Here is a 20323-nt window from a genome sequence, read left to right as displayed (position 1 = left end):
GCTAACTGCTGTCTCTATCCACCCTTCTCATTCTTGAAGGGATTCAATACATTGAAGCTATATGTGTTATATATATATATATATATATATATATATATATATATATATATATATATATATATATATATATATATTATATATATATATATAATACATATATATATAATACATATATATATAATATATATATATATATATATATATATGTATATATATGTATATATATATATATGTTATATACTTTTATATATGTTTACGACTACATATAACTTTTTGGGAGGACATCCTCCCTAAGTCCTTCCCCCTGACCACCACTTAAGCCATTGATACATGAAACAGGCCAATTAAATGAGAATGACAGAGGCACGAGGTGATATTGTAAAATAAGTCTTATGTCTCTGTGTTTACTAGAGAAGAACGTGCTATGCCGCGTTGACACAGTTTAGGGGTTACCTCGGGAGGAAGTTATTCAACAAAATAGAAACTTAAAGCCCATTAGGCATCGAACTATCGTCCATTTAATTGCGGGTTATTCATGCCCGTGCAACCTCTTGGGTGGCTTAATCTTTATCAATCAATCAAGTCCATTTAACTTAACCGCTATTCTTGGGATAAATGGCATGAATCGATAATAGCAAAAGCCATTTGTTTACTAATGGGAAAAAGATATAAGAATAATTAAGGGATTGAGGGATTAGGAGGACCGGGCCGCGGGGACGCTAAGCCCCGAAATCACCTCAAGGTAATCTTGACATGGTTGTACTAAGGACGACTCGTGTTTAATAAATTGACTCGTCCTTCTCTAGTATATTTCAAGCGGAATGGTCTAATCCCCGAGACCGTCCACAAGTGGTTGGGCACCATCCCTTCCCCTCCACCCGTCCCACATCCTTATCCTGACCCCTTACCTATATTGTCGCAACGACTTGCTGCTTTCCCCTGATAGTTCCCTTCCCCCTTCCCACAATCTACTGAAGAGTGAATCTGATGCAAGTGGAAGGGGGCCCCCCAGAGTGCTCTGGTATCTGGAGGGGCCCTGTGGTACCTCTACTGCTCACCAGAGGGCCCTCTAGTACCTCTGCTGCTCACCAGAGGGGCCCTCTAGTACCTCTGCTGCTCACCAGAGGGCCCTCTAGTACCTCTGCTGCTCACCAGAGGGGCCCTCTAGTACCTCTGCTGCTCACCAGAGGGCCCTCTAGTACCTCTGCTGCTCACCAGAGGGCCCTCTAGTACCTCTGCTGCTCACCAGAGGACCCTCTAGTACCTCTGCTGCTCCCCAGAGGCCCTCTAGTACCTCTGCTGCTCACCAGAGGGCCTTCTAGTACCTCTGCTGCTCACCAGAGGGCTCTCTAGTACCTCTGCTGCTCACCAGAGGGGCCCTCTAGTACCTCTGCTGCTCACCAGAGGGCCCTCTAGTACCTCTGCTGCTCACCAGGGGGGCCCTCTAGTACCTCTGCTGCTCCCCAGAGGCCCTCTAGTACCTCTGCTGCTCACCAGAGGGCCCTCTAGTACCTCTGCTGCTCACCAGAGGGCCCTCTAGTACCTCTGCTGCTCACCAGAGGGCCCTCTAGTACCTCTGTTGCTCACCAGAGGGGCCCTCTAGTACCTCTGCTGCTCACCAGAGGGCCCTCTAGTACCTCTGCTGCTCACCAGAGGGCCTCTAGTACCTCTGCTGCTCACCAGAGGGCCCTCTAGTACCTCTGTTGCTCACCAGAGGGGCCCTCTAGTACCTCTGCTGCTCACCAGAGGGCCCTCTAGTACCTCTGCTGCTCACCAGAGGGCCTCTAGTACCTCTGCTGCTCACCAGAGGGCCCTCTAGTACCTCTGCTGCTCACCAGAGGGCCTCTAGTACCTCTGCTGCTCACCAGAGGGCCCTCTAGTACCTCTGTTGCTCACCAGAGGGGCCCTCTAGTACCTCTGTTGCTCACCAGAGGGCCCTCTAGTACCTCTGTTGCTCACCAGAGGGCCCTCTAGTACCTCTGTTGCTCACCAGAGGGGCCCTCTAGTACCTCTGTTGCTCACCAGAGGGGCCCTCTAGTACCTCTGTTGCTCACTAGAGGGCCCTCTACCCTGGAAATACAAACCGAAACTGTCTCTATTTTCCGCTTGTTACAACTTGTAATAAAGTTGTTACATCTTGGCTTAACGTGTTTATGACGTATTAGAACGTTGTTACAACTTGCTATATTGGTAGTTATAACTGGTTAGGTGGCGTTAAAACTTGTTCGAACGTTGTAGCAACGTCGTAGTTTCGGTGTGTGTTTGGCGGGTAGTACCTCTGTTGCTCACCAGAGGGGCCCTCTAGTACCTCTGCTGCTCACCAGAGGGGCCCTCTAGTACCTCTGTTGCTTACCAGAGGGCCCTCTAGTACCTCTGTTGCTCACCAGAGGGCCCTCTAGTACCTCTGTTGCTCACCAGAGGGCCCTCTAGTACCTCTGCTGCTCACCAGAGGGGCCTCTAGTACCTCTGCTGCTCACCAGAGGGCCTCTAGTACCTCTGCTGCTCACCAGAGGGCCCTCTAGTACCTCTGCTGCTCACCAGAGGGCCTCTAGTACCTCTGCTGCTCACCAGAGGGCCCTCTAGTACCTCTGCTGCTCACCAGAGGGCCCTCTAGTACCTCTGCTGCTCACCAGAGGGGCCCTCTAGTACCTCTGTTGCTCACCAGAGGGGCCCTCTAGTACCTCTGCTGCTCACCAGAGGGCCCTCTAGTACCTCTGCTGCTCACCAGAGGGCCTCTAGTACCTCTGCTGCTCACCAGAGGGCCCTCTAGTACCTCTGCTGCTCACCAGAGGGCCTCTAGTACCTCTGCTGCTCACCAGAGGGCCCTCTAGTACCTCTGTTGCTCACCAGAGGGGCCCTCTAGTACCTCTGTTGCTCACCAGAGGGCCCTCTAGTACCTCTGTTGCTCACCAGAGGGCCCTCTAGTACCTCTGTTGCTCACCAGAGGGGCCCTCTAGTACCTCTGTTGCTCACCAGAGGAGCCCTCTAGTACCTCTGCTGCTCACCAGAGGGCCTCTAGTACCTCTGCTGCTCACCAGAGTGCCCTCTAGTACCTCTGTTGCTCACCAGAGGGCCCTCTAGTACCTCTGCTGCTCACCAGAGGGGCCCTCTAGTACCTCTGCTGCTCACCAGAGGGCCCTCTAGTACCTCTGTTGCTCACCAGAGGGCCCTCTAGTACCTCTGTTGCTCACCAGAGGGGCCCTCTAGTACCTCTGCTGCTCACCAGAGGGCCTCTAGTACCTCTGCTGCTCACCAGAGGGCCCTCTAGTACCTCTGTTGCTCACTAGAGGGCCCTCTAGTACCTCTGTTGCTCACCAGAGGGGCCCTCTAGTACCTCTGCTGCTCACCAGAGGGGCCCTCTAGTACCTCTGTTGCTTACCAGAGGGCCCTCTAGTACCTCTGTTGCTCACCAGAGGGCCCTCTAGTACCTCTGTTGCTCACCAGAGGGCCCTCTAGTACCTCTGCTGCTCACCAGAGGGGCCTCTAGTACCTCTGCTGCTCACCAGAGGGCCTCTAGTACCTCTGCTGCTCACCAGAGGGCCCTCTAGTACCTCTGCTGCTCACCAGAGGGCCTCTAGTACCTCTGCTGCTCACCAGAGGGCCCTCTAGTACCTCTGCTGCTCACCAGAGGGCCCTCTAGTACCTCTGCTGCTCACCAGAGGGGCCCTCTAGTACCTCTGTTGCTCACCAGAGGGGCCCTCTAGTACCTCTGCTGCTCACCAGAGGGCCCTCTAGTACCTCTGCTGCTCACCAGAGGGCCTCTAGTACCTCTGCTGCTCACCAGAGGGCCCTCTAGTACCTCTGCTGCTCACCAGAGGGCCCTCTAGTACCTCTACTGCTCACCAGAGGGCCTCTAGTACCTCTGCTGCTCACCAGAGGGCCCTCTAGTACCTCTGCTGCTCACCAGAGGGCCCTCTAGTACCTCTGCTGCTCACCAGAGGGCCCTCTAGTACCTCTGCTGCTCACCAGAGGGCCCTCTAGTACCTCTGCTGCTCACCAGAGGGCCTCTAGTACCTCTGCTGCTCACCAGAGGGCCCTCTAGTACCTCTGCTGCTCACCAGAGGGCCCTCTAGTACCTCTGCTGCTCACCAGAGGGCCCTCTAGTACCTCTGTTGCTCACCAGAGGGCCTCTAGTACCTCTGCTGCTCACCAGAGGGCCCTCTAGTACCTCCGCTGCTCACCAGAGGGCCTCTAGTACCTCTGCTGCTCACCAGAGGGCCCTCTAGTACCTCTGTTGCTCACCAGAGGGGCCCTCTAGTACCTCTGCTGCTCACCAGAGGGCCTCTAGTACCTCTGCTGCTCACCAGGGGGCCCTCTAGTACCTCTGTTGCTCACCAGAGGGCCTCTAGTACCTCTGCTGCTCACCAGAGGGCCCTCTAGTACCTCTGCTGCTCACCAGAGGGCCTCTAGTACCTCTGCTGCTCACCAGAGGGCCTCTAGTACCTCTGCTGCTCACCAGAGGGCCCTCTAGTACCTCTGTTGCTCACCAGAGGGCCTCTAGTACCTCTGCTGCTCACCAGAGGGCCCTCTAGTACCTCTGCTGCTCACCAGAGGGCCTCTAGTACCTCTGCTGCTCACCAGAGGGCCTCTAGTACCTCTTCTGCTCACCAGAGGGCCTCTAGTACCTCTGCTGCTCACCAGAGGGCCCTCTAGTACCTCTGCTGCTCACCAGAGGGCCCTCTAGTACCTCTGCTGCTCACCAGAGGGCCCTCTAGTACCTCTGCTGCTCACCAGAGGGCCTCTAGTACCTCTGCTGCTCACCAGAGGGCCTCTAGTACCTCTGCTGCTCACCAGAGGGCCCTCTAGTACCTCTGCTGCTCACCAGAGGGCCCTCTAGTACCTCTGCTGCTCACCAGAGGGCCTCTAGTACCTCTGCTGCTCACCAGAGGGCCCTCTAGTACCTCTGCTGCTCACCAGAGGGGCCCTCTAGTACCTCTGCTGCTCACCAGAGGGCCTCTAGTACCTCTGCTGCTCACCAGAGGGCCTCTAGTACCTCTGCTGCTCACCAGAGGGCCTCTAGTACCTCTGCTGCTCACCAGAGGGCCTCTAGTACCTCTGCTGCTCACCAGAGGGCCTCTAGTACCTCTGCTGCTCACCAGAGGGCCTCTAGTACCTCTGCTGCTCACCAGAGGGCCTCTAGTACCTCTGCTGCTCACCAGAGGGCATATCAAAGACTTAGACTCGGGATTGAACAACAACCATTGCAAAAAGTTCCCTTCGGTGCATAAATGAGACAGAATAAATTCAGAACAAGACTCCAAATAACTGAAGACGATTTCGTTAGGGGTTTAAAATGGACGATAGTTCGGCAGGAGCCATTCAACACTGGCAAAATGATAGGGTTCGACTCCCAGGAAATGATACTACTTGCCAGGGCCCAGATTTACGAAGTAGTTTCGCAAGTACTTACGAACCTGTACATCGTATCTCAATCTTTGGCGGCTTTGTTTTCAATTATTAAACAGTTAATGAGCTCCGAAGCACCAGGAGGCTGTTTATAACAATAACAACAGTTGATTGGCAAGTTTTCATGCTTGTAAACTGTTTAATAAATGTAACCAAAGCCGTCAAAGATTGAGGAAAGATGTACACGTTCGTAAGTGCTTGCGTAACTGCTTCGTGAATCTGGCACCAGATATCGGCTATAAGAATAGACGAAATAAGAATACGAAAACAGATTTGGGTTATTGTTAATAGGGATCAGAAGTAAAAAACAAAATGAACGCGTGTATGTCGCTCTTAAGCAAATAGGATACTGGGACTTCTTGTCTCAGGGCGTGCTAATTCGTCGCTTCAAATTAAGATTGAAATTGTGGTTTAAGAGAATGATGTGTTGAACTGTTGCCGAAGGGAACGAGGTGGACGATAGATGGCGTTTTGGCGCTCGCCAAAACTGTCCGACTGGTGGCGGGAGAGCCAATCAGAGTCGCCGACTGAGACAACGAGCACACCGATAATTTTGGGCACAGTCAGTGCTGTGCTTCAGTCCAGCGATATAAACATCGAGTGCTCGGCTCAGTCCAGGGACATAAACGTAGATCAGATCACCTCCGCCAAGCAGAATATTGACTCGGCGTCTGTAAGTCACCTGTGAGAGAGAGAGACACGGGGGATGTTGTCGATCGTGGACGAGAAGACGTCTTGAAACTCATTATGTGGCCAACGGCGCTGGACGGTGCATGAATATAGTGTGCGATTAAGATTGATTGATTGATGAAGATTAAGCCACCCAAAAGGTGGCACGGGCATGAATAGCCCGTAAGTGGTGGCCCTTTTGAGCCATTACCAGTATTTATAGATGATACTGGAGATCTGTGGAGGTGCGACTGCACCCTGCGTGACGGGAGATGTCTCCCGTCGCGAATAAGAGTCAGTATTGTGGCTTTATAGAAAACTGACTGTTGACGCTAGTGGATAGGCGTGAGTATACATTGTGTGTGTGTGTGTGTGTGTGTGTGTGTGTGTGTGTGTGTGTGTGTGTGTGTGTGTGTGTGTGTGTGTGTGTGTGTGTGTGTGTATACTTCATTTCCCCCTGAAGAGTTATGTTGTCAAAAGAGTGAGATACCCTCAGCCTAAATGTGTTTCACCTGACGACGGGGTCCTGGCTGTGGAGAACTGGTCCTAACAAATACACACGGAAACCTCGTAGGTTTGTAAATGGTATCACTACCATTAGCCATGTGTGTATGTGGGGGGGGGGAGAGGTCCCAACCCCTCCCAAAACGGATTCTCTGTCCTAGTGCGTGATGCTCGCCTGACAAGAGGAGCCAGGAGATCTCACGAAGGGATGCTGGAGATGCCAGTAACGAAGCGACCTAATTAAGGTAGGACAAATCTTGGTTTGTCGGGCATTCTCAAATAAGATGTGTACACAGGTCTATTTGCTCGTAATAGGATGAGCGTGTTTTTTTCGGCAAGTGACATAACAGGCAGGAAAAACATTTTTGGTCAGCAACGGGAACAAAGCTGTTCTCTGCCCTTCTGTTGGAGGGAGTGATGCTGATGCGTTATCAATATAACTGGATTATATTGATAACTTAAAGGGCATTGTCTTACTTGAGAAATACCATTCATAAATAACTTGGATTCGTTCATTGGCCAGAATTCTGTGTTTGATGAGGGAGATAGTTTCATCTGTCTAGGAACGGGGAGGCGATCTTAGACTCTTTGGAAGAACTATGCTCAACCACTTGGGGTGGACGGTAGAGCGACGGTCTGGCTTCATGCAGGTCGACGTTCAATCCCCGACCGTCCAAGTGGTTGGCAGCAATCCTTCAATCCCATCCCAAATTCTTATCCTGACCCCTTCAAAGTGCTACACAGTCGTAATGGCTTGGCGCTTTTCCCCTGATCATTTCTTCACCACATATAGATAGAGGTATCTAAAGTAACTAGGTCTGATAATGTGTAACAGGTAACCTCTTTTTAATTAGAGTAAGCTAAACTTGGACCAATAGAACGGGCACTATTACGGGATCACCATAGCCCGTGCTACTTGGAACTTTTTGTTCCAGGTAGCGAATCTTTAACAACAACAACAACAACAGGGCACTGTAGACGAGTTTTAAGAAATGGTGACCAACTGCTTTCTCAAGCGATCACTGGGGCTGTATACTTAACTTACAGGAGAGTTAGTTAAGTTCATTTATTATGCACCCCATACCCATCCTGTGGGTGGTAGTGGACCCCATACCCATCCTGTGGGCGGTAGTGGACCCCATACCCATCTTGTGGGTGGTAGTGGACCCCATACCCATCCTGTGGGCGGTAGTGGACCCCATACCCATCTTGTGGGCGGTAGTGGACCCCCATACCCATCTTGTGGGCGGTAGTGGACCCCATACCCATCCTGTGGGCGGTAGTGGACCCCATACCCATCCTGTGGGTGGTAGTGGACCCCATACCCATCCTGTGGGCGGTAGTGGACCCCATACCCATCCTGTGGGTGGTAGTGGACCCCATACCCATCCTGTGGGCGGTAGTGGACCCCATACCCATCCTGTGGGCGGTAGTGGACCCCATACCCATCCTGTGGGCGGTAGTGGACCCCATACCCATCCTGTGGGCGGTAGTGGACCCCATACCCATCCTGTGGGCGGTAGTGGACCCCATACCCATCCTGTGGGCGGTAGTGGACCCCATACCCATCCTGTGGGTGGTAGTGGACCCCATACCCATCCTGTGGGCGGTAGTGGACCCCATACCCATCTTGTGGGCGGTAGTGGACCCCATACCCATCCTGTGGGCGGTAGTGGATACCCATACCCATCCTGTGGGCGGTAGTGGACCCCATACCCATCTTGTGGGCGGTAGTGGACCCCATACCCATCCTGTGGGCGGTAGTGGACCCCATACCCATCCTGTGGGCGGTAGTGGACCCCATACCCATCCTGTGGGCGGTAGTGGACCCCATACCCATCCTGTGGGCGGTAGTGGACCCCCATACCCATCCTGTGGGCGGTAGTGGACCCCCATACCCATCCTGTGGGCGGTAGTGGACCCCATACCCATCCTGTGGGCGGTAATGGACCCCATACCCATCCTGTGGGCGGTAGTGGACCCCATACCCATCCTGTGGGCGGTAGTGGACCCCATACCCATTTTGTGGGCGGTAGGACCCCATACCCATCCTGTGGGCGGTAGTGGACCCCATACCCATCCTATGGGCGGTAGTGGACCCCATACCCATCTTGTGGGCGGTAGTGGACCCCATACCCATCCTGTGGGCGGTAGTGGACCCCCATACCCATCCTGTGGGCGGTAGTGGACCCCCATACCCATCCTGTGGGCGGTAGTGGACCCCCATACCCATCCTGTGGGCGGTAGTGGACCCCCATACCCATCAGCGGATAACATCAGCGGCATATGCCAGGCTGGCCAACATACGAACGGCATTCAGAAACTTGTGTAAAGAATCATTCAGAACTTTGTATACCACATATGTCAGGCCAATCCTGGAGTATGCAGCCCCAGCATGGAGTCCATATCTAGTCAAGGATAAGACTAAACTGGAAAAGGTTCAAAGGTTTGCCACCAGACTAGTACCCGAGCTGAGAGGTATGAGCTACGAGGAGAGACTACGGGAATTAAACCTCACTTCGCTGGAAGACAGAAGAGTTAGGGGGGACATGATCACCACATTCAAGATTCTGAAGGGGATTGATAGGGTAGATAAAGACAGTCTATTTAACACAAGGGGAACACGCACAAGGGGACACAGGTGGAAACTGAGTGCCCAAATGAGCCACAGAGATATTAGAAAGAACTTTTTTAGTGTCAGAGTGGTTGACAAATGGAATGCATTAGGGGGTGATGTGGTGGAGGCTGACTCCATACACAGTTTCAAGTGTAGATATGACAGAGCCCGATAGGCTCAGGAATCTGTACACCTGTTGATTGACGGTTGAGAGGCGGGACCAAAGAGCCAGAGCTCAACCCCCGCAAACACAACTAGGTGAGTACAACTTGGTGAGTAGTAGAGAGGGTTACAGAGGCACATAATGGGCTCAGGGACTGAACCCCACAATTCATTTAGCTAAGCAAGTTACAGTCTTGATGAGGTAATATTTTAGACTCTCCCCGCCCACAGGGAGACTCAAGTAAATAATATCATGAAAAGGATCACGTCACGGAACAACAATTATAAAGGAAATTAGATCGAACGTAACATGAGGGGAGAAAGTTTGTATAGAGAACACTATGTATGTTGTTATGGATTCAGCTACTCGGAATAAGTTCCAAGTAGCACGGGCTATGGTGACCCCGTAGTGGACTTACCTGGCACAGGAGCGGGGCAAGTAGCACGGGCTATGGTGAGCCCGTAGTGGACTTACCCGACACAGGAGCGGGGCAAGTAGCACGGGCTATGGTGAGCCCGTAGTGGACTTACCCGGCACAGGAGCGGGGCAAGTAGCACGGGCTATGGTGAGCCCGTAGTGGACTTACCTGGCACAGGAGCGGGGCAAGTAGCACGGGCTATGGTGAGCCCGTAGTGGACTTACCTGGCACAGGAGCGGGGCAAGTAGCACGGGCTATGGTGAGCCCGTAGTGGACTTACCTGGCACAGGAGCGGGGCAAGTAGCACGGGCTATGGTGAGCCCGTAGTGGACTTACCTGGCACAGGAGCGGGGCAAGTAGCACGGGCTACGGTGAGCCCGTAGTGGACTTACCTGGCACAGGAGCGGGGCAAGTAGCACGGGCTACGGTGAGCCCGTAGTGGACTTACCTGGCACAGGAGCGGGACAAGTAGCACGGGCTACGGTGAGCCCGTAGTGGACTTACCTGCACAGGAGCGGGGCAAGTAGCACGGGCTATGGTGAGCCCGTAGTGGACTTACCTGGCACAGGAGCTGTGAACACTCTGTAAAGGATACCAAATTATGAAGACTTGGGAAATGTAGATTGAGTTCACCTGAACAAGGTAGGCGGGGGACTGCTCTCCTGACATGATGGGAAAATCCAGCTGGGTGAACAAATCCACAAGGGCCGTGACGAGGATTCGAACCTGCGTCCGAGAGCATCCCAGACGCTGTCTTAATCGACTGTATCTCTCTCTCTCTCTCGGAAGCCTTTATAAATTTATTCTTGAGGCAAATTAAGTATATTTTCAAAATAATGTTTAAGAATATTTAGAATAAAGCGATGGTTCAGTGGCTGGGTTAAACAGTAGCAGAGACTATGGGGGGGGGGGTTAAAGGTAGTTAAGGTGCCAAAGTGCAGTAGCAATATGTAAATTAAGTTGCATTACATCGGGATGAGCAGAGTGAGGGGGGGGGAAGCCCAATCCTCCCTCCAAAAACCCCAGCCTCTAAACGCCTCAAAGGGCTCTGGGAGAACACAATGAACACGGCGGTGATGCTCAACGGCGCGATGGGTGTGAATGCCACCGTTGCAACATGGAGGGCGAGTGTCAAAATGACCCGTGATTGTAACGTGCATAAAGGTTGCTTTTCCCCGGCCACGACCCGCAACTTCCTGGGCAAGCAAAACCCTAATCACGACAATATATCATCCGCTCTCGCCACAGTAAAGGGCAGTTGTGGCTTTTCCTTCTCGCCGCTTTGTTCGAAAGCTGTTTCAAAAGTGTTTAAAAAAAATATATTTGCATGGCCATGTCTGGGAGAAGATGGGCGCGCGACTCGCCTTAAATACTGCCGATATATTAAACGTAAAGATGCCAAATATGTCCTCCCGCACAACGCTCGAATTTACGCACGTTTCACCTCTAATTATATCAATTCGGGATGTGTTGCAATGCCAACCACAGAGTTGCAATACCACCTACATTTAGAGGTCAAACAATATGTGGAGAGACTTGCCTGTTGTTGTTGTGAAGTATTGCTCTTGGTTCATTATAACGCAGAGTACTTTTTTTGTTTCTTTTAATTGTTCATTTGTATGGTGGTCAGATAACAGTTAATAAGATTCGTGTTTTATCTTGTTTTAAATGATCGTTAACTGGTTGTTCATCTTTGCTCCTTTATAGTCAGTTACACACAGAAATAACAATAATGTGATGTATCAAATGAACAAATCCACAAGGGGCCGTGATGAGGGTTCGAACCTGCGTCCGAGAGGATCCCAGACGCTGCCTTAATCGAGAGGCAGCGTCTGGGATGCTCTCGGACGCAGGTTCGAATCCTCGTCACGGCCCTTGTCGACTTGTTTATAGTCAGTTGATTACGTCCGGTAGACGGAAATAATTGCATACATGCAAAAACAAACAAATAAAATCTAAATTTACGTTTCGTACAATATATAATTGACGAATATGAAGTGAGTAACGAATCGATTTTTCTCCATTTCAAACTCTAACAAATAATACATTTATTTCGTATTTGATGTCGATTATATGTTCGTGATCATTTAATAAACGTAAAGCAGCGTCTGGGGATCCTCTCAGATGTAAGTTCGAACCCTCGTCACGGCCCTCGTGGATTTGTTCATTTGATGCATCAGGCTATTGTGATTCCTGTGTGTAATGTACTAAACGTCTTGCAGGGTATGATTGACGGTAACACGAGCTTGGAAAGGGGGGGGGGGGGAAGGGGATAGACATACCTTAAGCTACTCTATCCCTTTGAGATCTATTTTATTGTCTTAATAAACGTACTTGAACGAGCGTGTAGTTCAAGGCCTTACGGGCTCACCATAGCCCGTGCTACATGGACACTTCGCCCTGAGTAGCTAAATGTAAAACGTAAAATTCAAGGCCTACTCTTGTATTCTTGACTGGGGAATTATGCCACTCATTCAACTAATTATTATTATTATTATTATTATTATTATTATTATTATTATTATTAACTAACTCTCTATTAGCAATGAATGTTTTTTCTAACGCAAGTTTCATAGTTGTTTTGTAACCTTTATTAACATTGACGGTAGAATATTACCTGGTGATGATTGAGAAAGATTAACCCACCCAAGAGGTGGCACGGGCATGAATAGCCCGTAAGTTACTTGGTGTTTGACTCAGTGTCTTCAGTTACTACCACATTTGATGTGTGTTAAAGAGCCTGTAGTTACTGACGGCTGTAAATTACCGGAGCTTAATTTAATGACTGTAATTGAGACGAGTTTAATTAGTAACTTAGTAAAGCAGTGGTGTTTGCCAGAGCTGTGGTGGTTGGCAAACTGTGCCAGGAAGTATGAGGCTGTTGATTGAACAGGTTGTTGTTGTTGTTACAGATTCAACTACTCTGAACAAGTTCCAAGTAGCACGGACTATGGTGAGCCCGTAGTGGACTTACCTGGCACAGGAGCGGGGCAAGTAGCACGGACTATGGTGAGCCCGTAGTGGACTTACCTGGCACAGGAGCGGGGCAAGTAGCACGGGCTATGGTGTGCCCATAGTGGACTTACCTGGCACAGGAGGGGGGCAAGTAGCACGGGCTATGGTGAGCCCGTAGTGGACTTACCTGGCACAGGAGCGGGGCAAGTAGCACGGGCTATGGTGAGCCCGTAGTGGACTTACCTGGCACAGGAGCGGGGCAAGTAGCACGGGCTATGGTGAACCCGTAGTGGACTTACCTGGCACAGGAGCGGGGCAAGTAGCAAGGGCTATGGTGAGCCCGTAGTGGACTAACCTGGCACAAGAGCGGGGCAAGTAGCACGGGCTATGGTGAGCCCGTAGTGGACTTACCTGGCACAGGAGCGGGGCAAGTAGCACGGGCTATGGTGAGCCCGTAGTGGACTAACCTGGCACAGGAGCGGGGCAAGTAGCACGGGCTATGGTGAGCCCGTAGTGGACTTACCTGAAACAGGAGCGGGGCAAGTAGCACGGGCTATGGTGAGCCCGTAGTGGACTAACCTGGCACAGGAGCGGGGCAAGTAGCACGGGCTATGGTGAGCCCGTAGTGGACTAACCTGGCACAAGAGCGGGGCAAGTAGCACGGGCTATGGTGAGCCCGTAGTGGACTAACCTGGCACAAGAGCGGGGCTGTGATTCAACATGTGTCGTCGTGGTCTGAAGTGAAAGTCAAGGTGGTATTCCTGACTAATCTCATCCTTAAGAGGTCAATTAGGGATAACCTAATTGCTGTGAAACGGCTCTTTTTTATCTTGATTGATTGATGACCAATCGGTTGGTCATCAACATTGTTGGTCATTGTAACATTGATCGGTTGATCAATGTTACGGTTACAATGTTTTACTTTCTGTTTACACTTTTGGGCTGCAGTACAGACAGGGTAGATCACACACACAAATCACAATAGTGTGATACATCTAATGAACAAATCCAACAAGGGCCGTGACGAGGATTCGAACCTACGTCTGAGAGCATCCCAGACGCGGCCTTAATCGACTGAGTTACGACATGGTCAAAAGAGTTGAAACCAGAAGTCCTACTGAACTTACTTGGTAACAGGGTAGATGTCCCGTATTGGAGACGTAGGTTCAGAGGGTCTCTAAGAGCTTCCCTCCACTACCTTGAGATGATTTCGGGGCTTTAGTGTCCCCGCGGCCCGGTCCTCGACCAGGCCTCCACCCCCAGGAAGCAGCCCGTGACAGCTGACTAACACCCAGGTACCTATTTTACTGCTAGGTAACAGGGGCATAGGGTGAAAGAAACTCTGCCCATTGTTTCTCGCCGGCGCCCGGGATCTACGAACTGTGTGTACTAATTTATGTTGTTTTGAGGGGTAGTTGTACCTTTCTACTTTCACTATCCTCAAGGCTCCCAGGCCGTCTGGGTGAACAGAAGTAGCGCAGATTATAGGCCAGTCTTGAGTACGGACCGTCGCTTTCCACCAGAACAAACCAGTCCCCGTGGTGTAGTGGTAAGACACTCGCCTGGCGTTCCGCGAGCGCTTTGTCATGGGTTCGTATCCTGGCCGGGGAGGATTTACTGGGCGCAATTCCTTAACTGTAGCCTCTGTTTAACTCAACAGTAAAATGTGTACTTGGTTGTAACAACGATTCTTCGCGGCGGGGATCGTATTCCAGGGACCTGCCCGAAATGCTACGCGTACTAGTGGCTGTACAAGAATGTAACAACTCTTGTATATATCTCAAAAATAAAAAAAACATCGCCAGGTTGTAAGTGGATTTTGTTATAGGGGGAACTAAAGTAATAGTGATACACAGAGCAGTTAACTCCTCTCATGTCCAAATGTCCACCCACTGATCACTCTGGACAGGTGTTTGTAACTCTCAACCAATTCACTCTTACCAGAGTAAGAAAGATCTCTGGCATCTTCATCCACAAGGGAAGCGTCAGGTGCCAGAGGTCCCACATAGATGGGCTGGGCTGATGGGCTAAGCAATCTGCTCCCCCAGTGATTCTGGGGGGGATGAACCAAGGATTGGGGGGTCCCTGCTCCCCTTCGGTGTAAGTTAGTCATGTATATTAATGATATTTGGTGGATATAAAGAGGAGCTGCCTCGTATGGGCCAATAGGCCTTCTGCAGTTGCCTTTGTTCTTATGTTCAACGGATCCTCTATGGGGTCACGAGGCTTCCACTGAAGCCAAGTCAGGATTTCAGTGTCCGCCAGCAATCTGGGTGTGGTATAGGGAGTTCTTCCCCCCAATGCTCCTCTTCAAATGCTCAAAGCAATCACATTAACATGTATCGATGAGCATTTTAGTTGCTCGTCTATCGTGTGCGTCTGGGAAGACCCGGCGCATAGGTTCGAGCCCTCACCACGGCTCCTGTGGATTTTGGGGTCTCGGGACCCGTGGATTTGCCAGGTTTTATATAAATATATTTTGTATAAGAACGCCAGATTTTATACGTTTCCCGCGTACTATATGCTGTCGTATAGGAGTGACTCCACCGATGCTACCTTCAAAAAAAAAAAAAAAAAATAACATTAACGTGATCTGTCAATGAGACAATCAGTTCGAGTCCTGCTTGACACTTCAAGGCCCCTTGTAGATTCAGCTGAATCCCAGGGTCCAGATTCACGAAGCAGTTACGCAAGCACTTACGAACCTGGGTGGCCAGATTCACGAAGCAGTTACGCAAGCACTTACGAACCTGGAGGGTCAGATTCACGAAGCAGTTACGCAAGTACTTACGAACCTGGGGCCAGATTCACGAAGCACTTACGCAAGCACTTACGAATCTGGGGCTAGATTCACGAAGCAGTTACGCAAGCACTTACGAACCTGGGTGGCCAGATTCACGAAGCAGTTACGCAAGCACTTACGAACGTGTACATCTTTCCTCAATCTTTGACGGCTTTGGTTACATTTATTAAACAGTTTACAAGCATGAAAACTTGCCAATCAACTGTTGTTATTGTTATAAACAGCCTCCTGGTGCTTCGGAGCTCATTAACTGTTTAATAATTGTAAACAAAGCCGTCAAAGATTGAGAAAAGATGCACAGGTTCGTAAGTGCTTGCATAACTGGTTCGTGAATCTGGCCCTAGGTTCGTAAGTGCTTGCGTAACTGCTTCGTGAATCTGGCCCCAGGTTCGTAAGTACTTGCGTATTGCGAACTGCTTCGTGAATCTGGCCCCAGGTTCGTAAGTGCTCGCGTAACTGCTTCGTGAATCTGGCCCCAGGTTCGTCAGTGCTCGCGTAACTGCTTCGTGAATCTGGCCCCAGGTTCGTCAGTGCTTGCGTAACTGCTTCGTGAATCTGGCCCCAGGTTCAGGCTCAAGTTTATTGAGGCAGTGAAATGCCTCAGAGTATTAGCAGCAGCTAAGGCTATTTCTCCCCTCGTCTATATAAGCTCCCTCAAGGGGCTCACCATAGCCCGTGCTACTTGCAACTTTTTACTCCCAGCAGCTGAATCTTGAACAACAACAACAACAAGGCTCCCAAACCCATACAGTACACAAAGAATGATCAGATTTTGCATTTCACATTCCAATAGTAATCACAGGGTATACGGCGATTACTTACTGATTAGGCTACACCTGTTAATTCTTGTATAGGTAATCTTGAGGTTATCTTGAGATGATTTCGGGGCTTTAGTGTCCCCGCGGCCCGGTCCTCGACCAGACCTCCACCCCCAGGAAGCAGCCCGTGACAGCTGACTAACACCCAGGTACCTATTTTACTGCTAGGTAACAGGGGCATAGGGTGAAAGAAACTCTGCCCATTGTTTCTCGCCGACGCCTGGGATTGAACCCGGGACCACAGGATCACAAGTCCAGCGTGCTGTCCGCTCGGCCGACCGGCTCCCCTAAAGGTAAAGGTTAGGTTACACACAGAAATCATACTATCGTGATGTATCAAATTTGCATGTGATTTCTGTGTGTAATGAAGGGCGAAGAGGTAGAACGGGCTATTGACATGGCTCGAGTGCATGGGGGGAGTTGTGTAAAAGCCTGGCTTGTGTCTCGGAGAGGCTGCAGGATCCAAGTTAGGTACAACTTCTGGTTTCAACTCTTTTTGACCATGTCGTAGCTCAGTCGAGTAAGCCAGCGTCTGGGATGATCTCGGACGTAGGTTCGAATCCTCGTCACGGCCCTGGTGGATTTGTTCAAAGGTTAGGTTATCGCAAACAATATTCAAATCTGAATATTGTTATAATTCTGAACGGAGGAACAGAGGTTTGTAATCAGAGTTGTTGTTGTTGTTTGAGATTTAGCTACTCAGAACGAAATGTCCATGTAGCACGGGCTATGGTGACCCCTTATTTTTTTTTTACTTTTAATCAGAGGAAAACCTGCATATACGTGTGAAATGGGGGCCGTCTCCCCCCATTGCAATAGGGAGACAAGTGGGGGAGGAGGAGGTTAGGGGTGAGTCAGAGGGGCTGATCATGGGGACAAACGACAGCTAAAGCATTAATCCCCCCACCCCACCCCACCCCCCTCTCTTACCCCACCACCACCCCCACCCTAAACCCCGTTCAGGGTTCATCCCTGCTCCCTCCCCCATCATTTACCCCTACCTTTTCAGCCGCCACCCCCAGTGAGCTAATTCTAGTTCGAGGGATTCGAAGCTGTGTCAGGTCTGCTGTGGCGAAGCGAGTCTACACACCACTGGCGTAGCGTGTGTGTGCAGGCAGCGGTGAGTGTGTAGTGGTGAAGCCGACCTTGTAGCTGCAGTTTTGCTGCTGATTGATTGCTAATCCCGAATAATTAAAAAAAAATTAGCGGCTGAACATGTTGCAAATTGCCGGTCACGGTTCATGGGGCAAGATACGCTATTTCTGCAGCGTCTGACTTGTGGGAGTTACGAGAGCCAAGGAACGAAGGAACGTCTTGTACGGGCTCGCCATAGCCCGTGCTACATGGACACTTCGTTCTGAGTAGCTAAATCTGAAACAACAACAACAACAACGTCTTGCCTGCTTGACGGTGGTCCGTCTCCGCCAAACACACCGAAACTACGACGTTGGTACAACGTTCGAACAAGTTTTAACACCTAACCAGTTATAACAACCAATATAGCAAGTTGTAACAACGTTCTAATACGTTAACAAGATGTAACAGCTAATATAACAAGTTGTAACAACCAATATAACAAGTTGTAACAATGTTCTAATACGTCATAAACACGTTAAACCAAGATGTAACAACTTTATTACAAGTTGTAACAAGCGGAAAATAAAGACAATTTCGGTTTGTGGTTCCAGGGTCATTAATAAGACGTTTACGAAAAGGCAGAACCCGCCCACTGGAGACTCCACATCTCTGAGAAATCAAAATAAATTCAATCGAGCCACGTGAAGCTTTTGATTCTTGCAGCTGTATTTCCCCTTATACATGTGAGATGTTTAGGAATAACTGTATACGAGAAAGCCAGGTGTATACGAGTCAATTAAGGTATACAAGAGTAAGCCATATGTATTCACGAGTAAGCCATATGTATTCACGAGTAAGCCATATGTATTCACGAGTAAGCCATATGTATTCACGAGTAAGCCAAGATTGGGTTGGAATGAGGTGAATTCAATCGGCTCAAGATTTAATCCAAGAGCAAAAGATGGGAACCGCCAGTTACAGCCCCGCTCCTGTGCCAGGTAAGTCCACTACGGGCTCACCATAGCCCGTGCTACTTGCCCCGCTCCTGTGCCAGGTAAGTCCACTACGGGCTCACCATAGCCCGTGCTACTTGCCCCGCTCCTGTGCCAGGTAAGTCCACTACGGGCTCACCATAGCCCGTGCTACTTGCCCCGCTCCTGTGCCGGGTAAGTCCACTACGGGCTCACCATAGTCCGTGCTACTTGCCCCGCTCCTGTGCCAGGTAAGTCCACTACGGGCTCACCATAGCCCGTGCTACTTGCCCCGCTCCTGTGCCAGGTAAGTCCACTACGGGCTCACCATAGTCCGTGCTACTTGCCCCGCTCCTGTGCCAGGTAAGTCCACTACGGGCTCACCATAGTCCGTGCTACTTGCCCCGCTCCTGTGCCAGGTAAGTTCACTACGGGCTCACCATAGCCCGTTCTACTTGCCCCGCTCCTGTGCCGGGTAAGTCCACTACGGGCTCACCATAGTCCGTGCTACTTGCCCCGCTCCTGTGCCAGGTTAGTCCACTACGGGCTCACCATAGCCCGTGCTACTTGCCCCGCTCCTGTGCCAGGTAAGTCCACTACGGGCTCACCATAGCCCGTGCTACTTGCCCCGCTCCTGTGCCGGGTAAGTCCACTACGGGCTCACCATAGTCCGTGCTACTTGCCCCGCTCCTGTGCCAGGTTAGTCCACTACGGGCTCACCATAGCCCGTGCTACTTGCCCCGCTCCTGTGCCAGGTAAGTCCACTACGGGCTCACCATAGTCCGTGCTACTTGCCCCGCTCCTGTGCCAGGTTAGTCCACTACGGGCTCACCATAGCCCGTGCTACTTGCCCCGCTCCTGTGCCGGGTAAGTCCACTACGGGCTCACCATAGTCCGTGCTACTTGCCCCGCTCCTGTGCCAGGTTAGTCCACTACGGGCTCACCATAGCCCGTGCTACTTGCCCCGCTCCTGTGCCAGGTAAGTCCACTACGGGCTCACCATAGCCCGTGCTACTTGCCCCGCTCCTTTGCCAGGTAAGTCCACTACGGGCCCACCATAGCCCGTGCTACTTGCCCCGCTCCTGTGCCAGGTTAGTCCACTACGGGCTCACCATAGCCCGTGCTACTTGCCCCGCTCCTGTGCCAGGTAAGTCCACTACGGGCTCACCATAGCCCGTGCTACTTGCCCCGCTCCTGTGCCAGGTTAGTCCACTACGGGCTCACCATAGCCCGTGCTACTTGCCCCGCTCCTGTGCCAGGTAAGTCCACTACGGGCTCACCATAGCCCGTGCTACTTGCCCCGCTCCTGTGCCAGGTAAGTCCACTACGGGCTCACCATAGCCCGTGCTACTTGCCCTGCTCCTGTGCCAGGTAAGTCCACTACGGGCTCACCATAGCCCGTGCTACTTGCCCCGCTCCTGTGCCAGGTAAGTCCACTACGAGCTCACTATAGCCCGTGCTACTTGCCCCGCTCCTGTGCCAGGTAAGTCCACTACGGGCTCACCATAGCCCGTGCTACTTGCCCCGCTCCTGTGCCAGGTAAGTCCACTACGGGCTCACCATAGCCCGTGCTACTTGCCCCGCTCCTGTGCCAGGTATGTCCACTACGGGCTCACCATAGCCCGTGCTACTTGCAACTTGTTCCGAGTAGCTGAATCTATAACAACAACAACAACTTGTGGACGGTCTCGGGGGATTGAACACCGACCCGCATGAAGCCAGACCGCCGCTCTATACCATCCAGGCCCAAGTGGTTGGGCATTGGAGCCAACTGTTAAGTAAAGAAACAAACTCATGCAGTATATATATGTTTCCTATTTGAGTGGCTTTGTGGTACCTTTTTTCCCACTGGAGTTACCGGAAGCACCAAGGAGGAGTGTCCACCTGCTGGATTATACATGCAACAATTATACATACAACAG

The sequence above is a fragment of the Procambarus clarkii genome, chromosome 31 (assembly GCF_040958095.1).
Source record: "Procambarus clarkii isolate CNS0578487 chromosome 31, FALCON_Pclarkii_2.0, whole genome shotgun sequence".
NCBI lineage: Eukaryota > Metazoa > Arthropoda > Malacostraca > Decapoda > Cambaridae > Procambarus > Procambarus clarkii.
The sequence above is the reverse complement of the archived record's forward strand: the minus strand, read 5'-3'. Positions refer to the sequence as shown.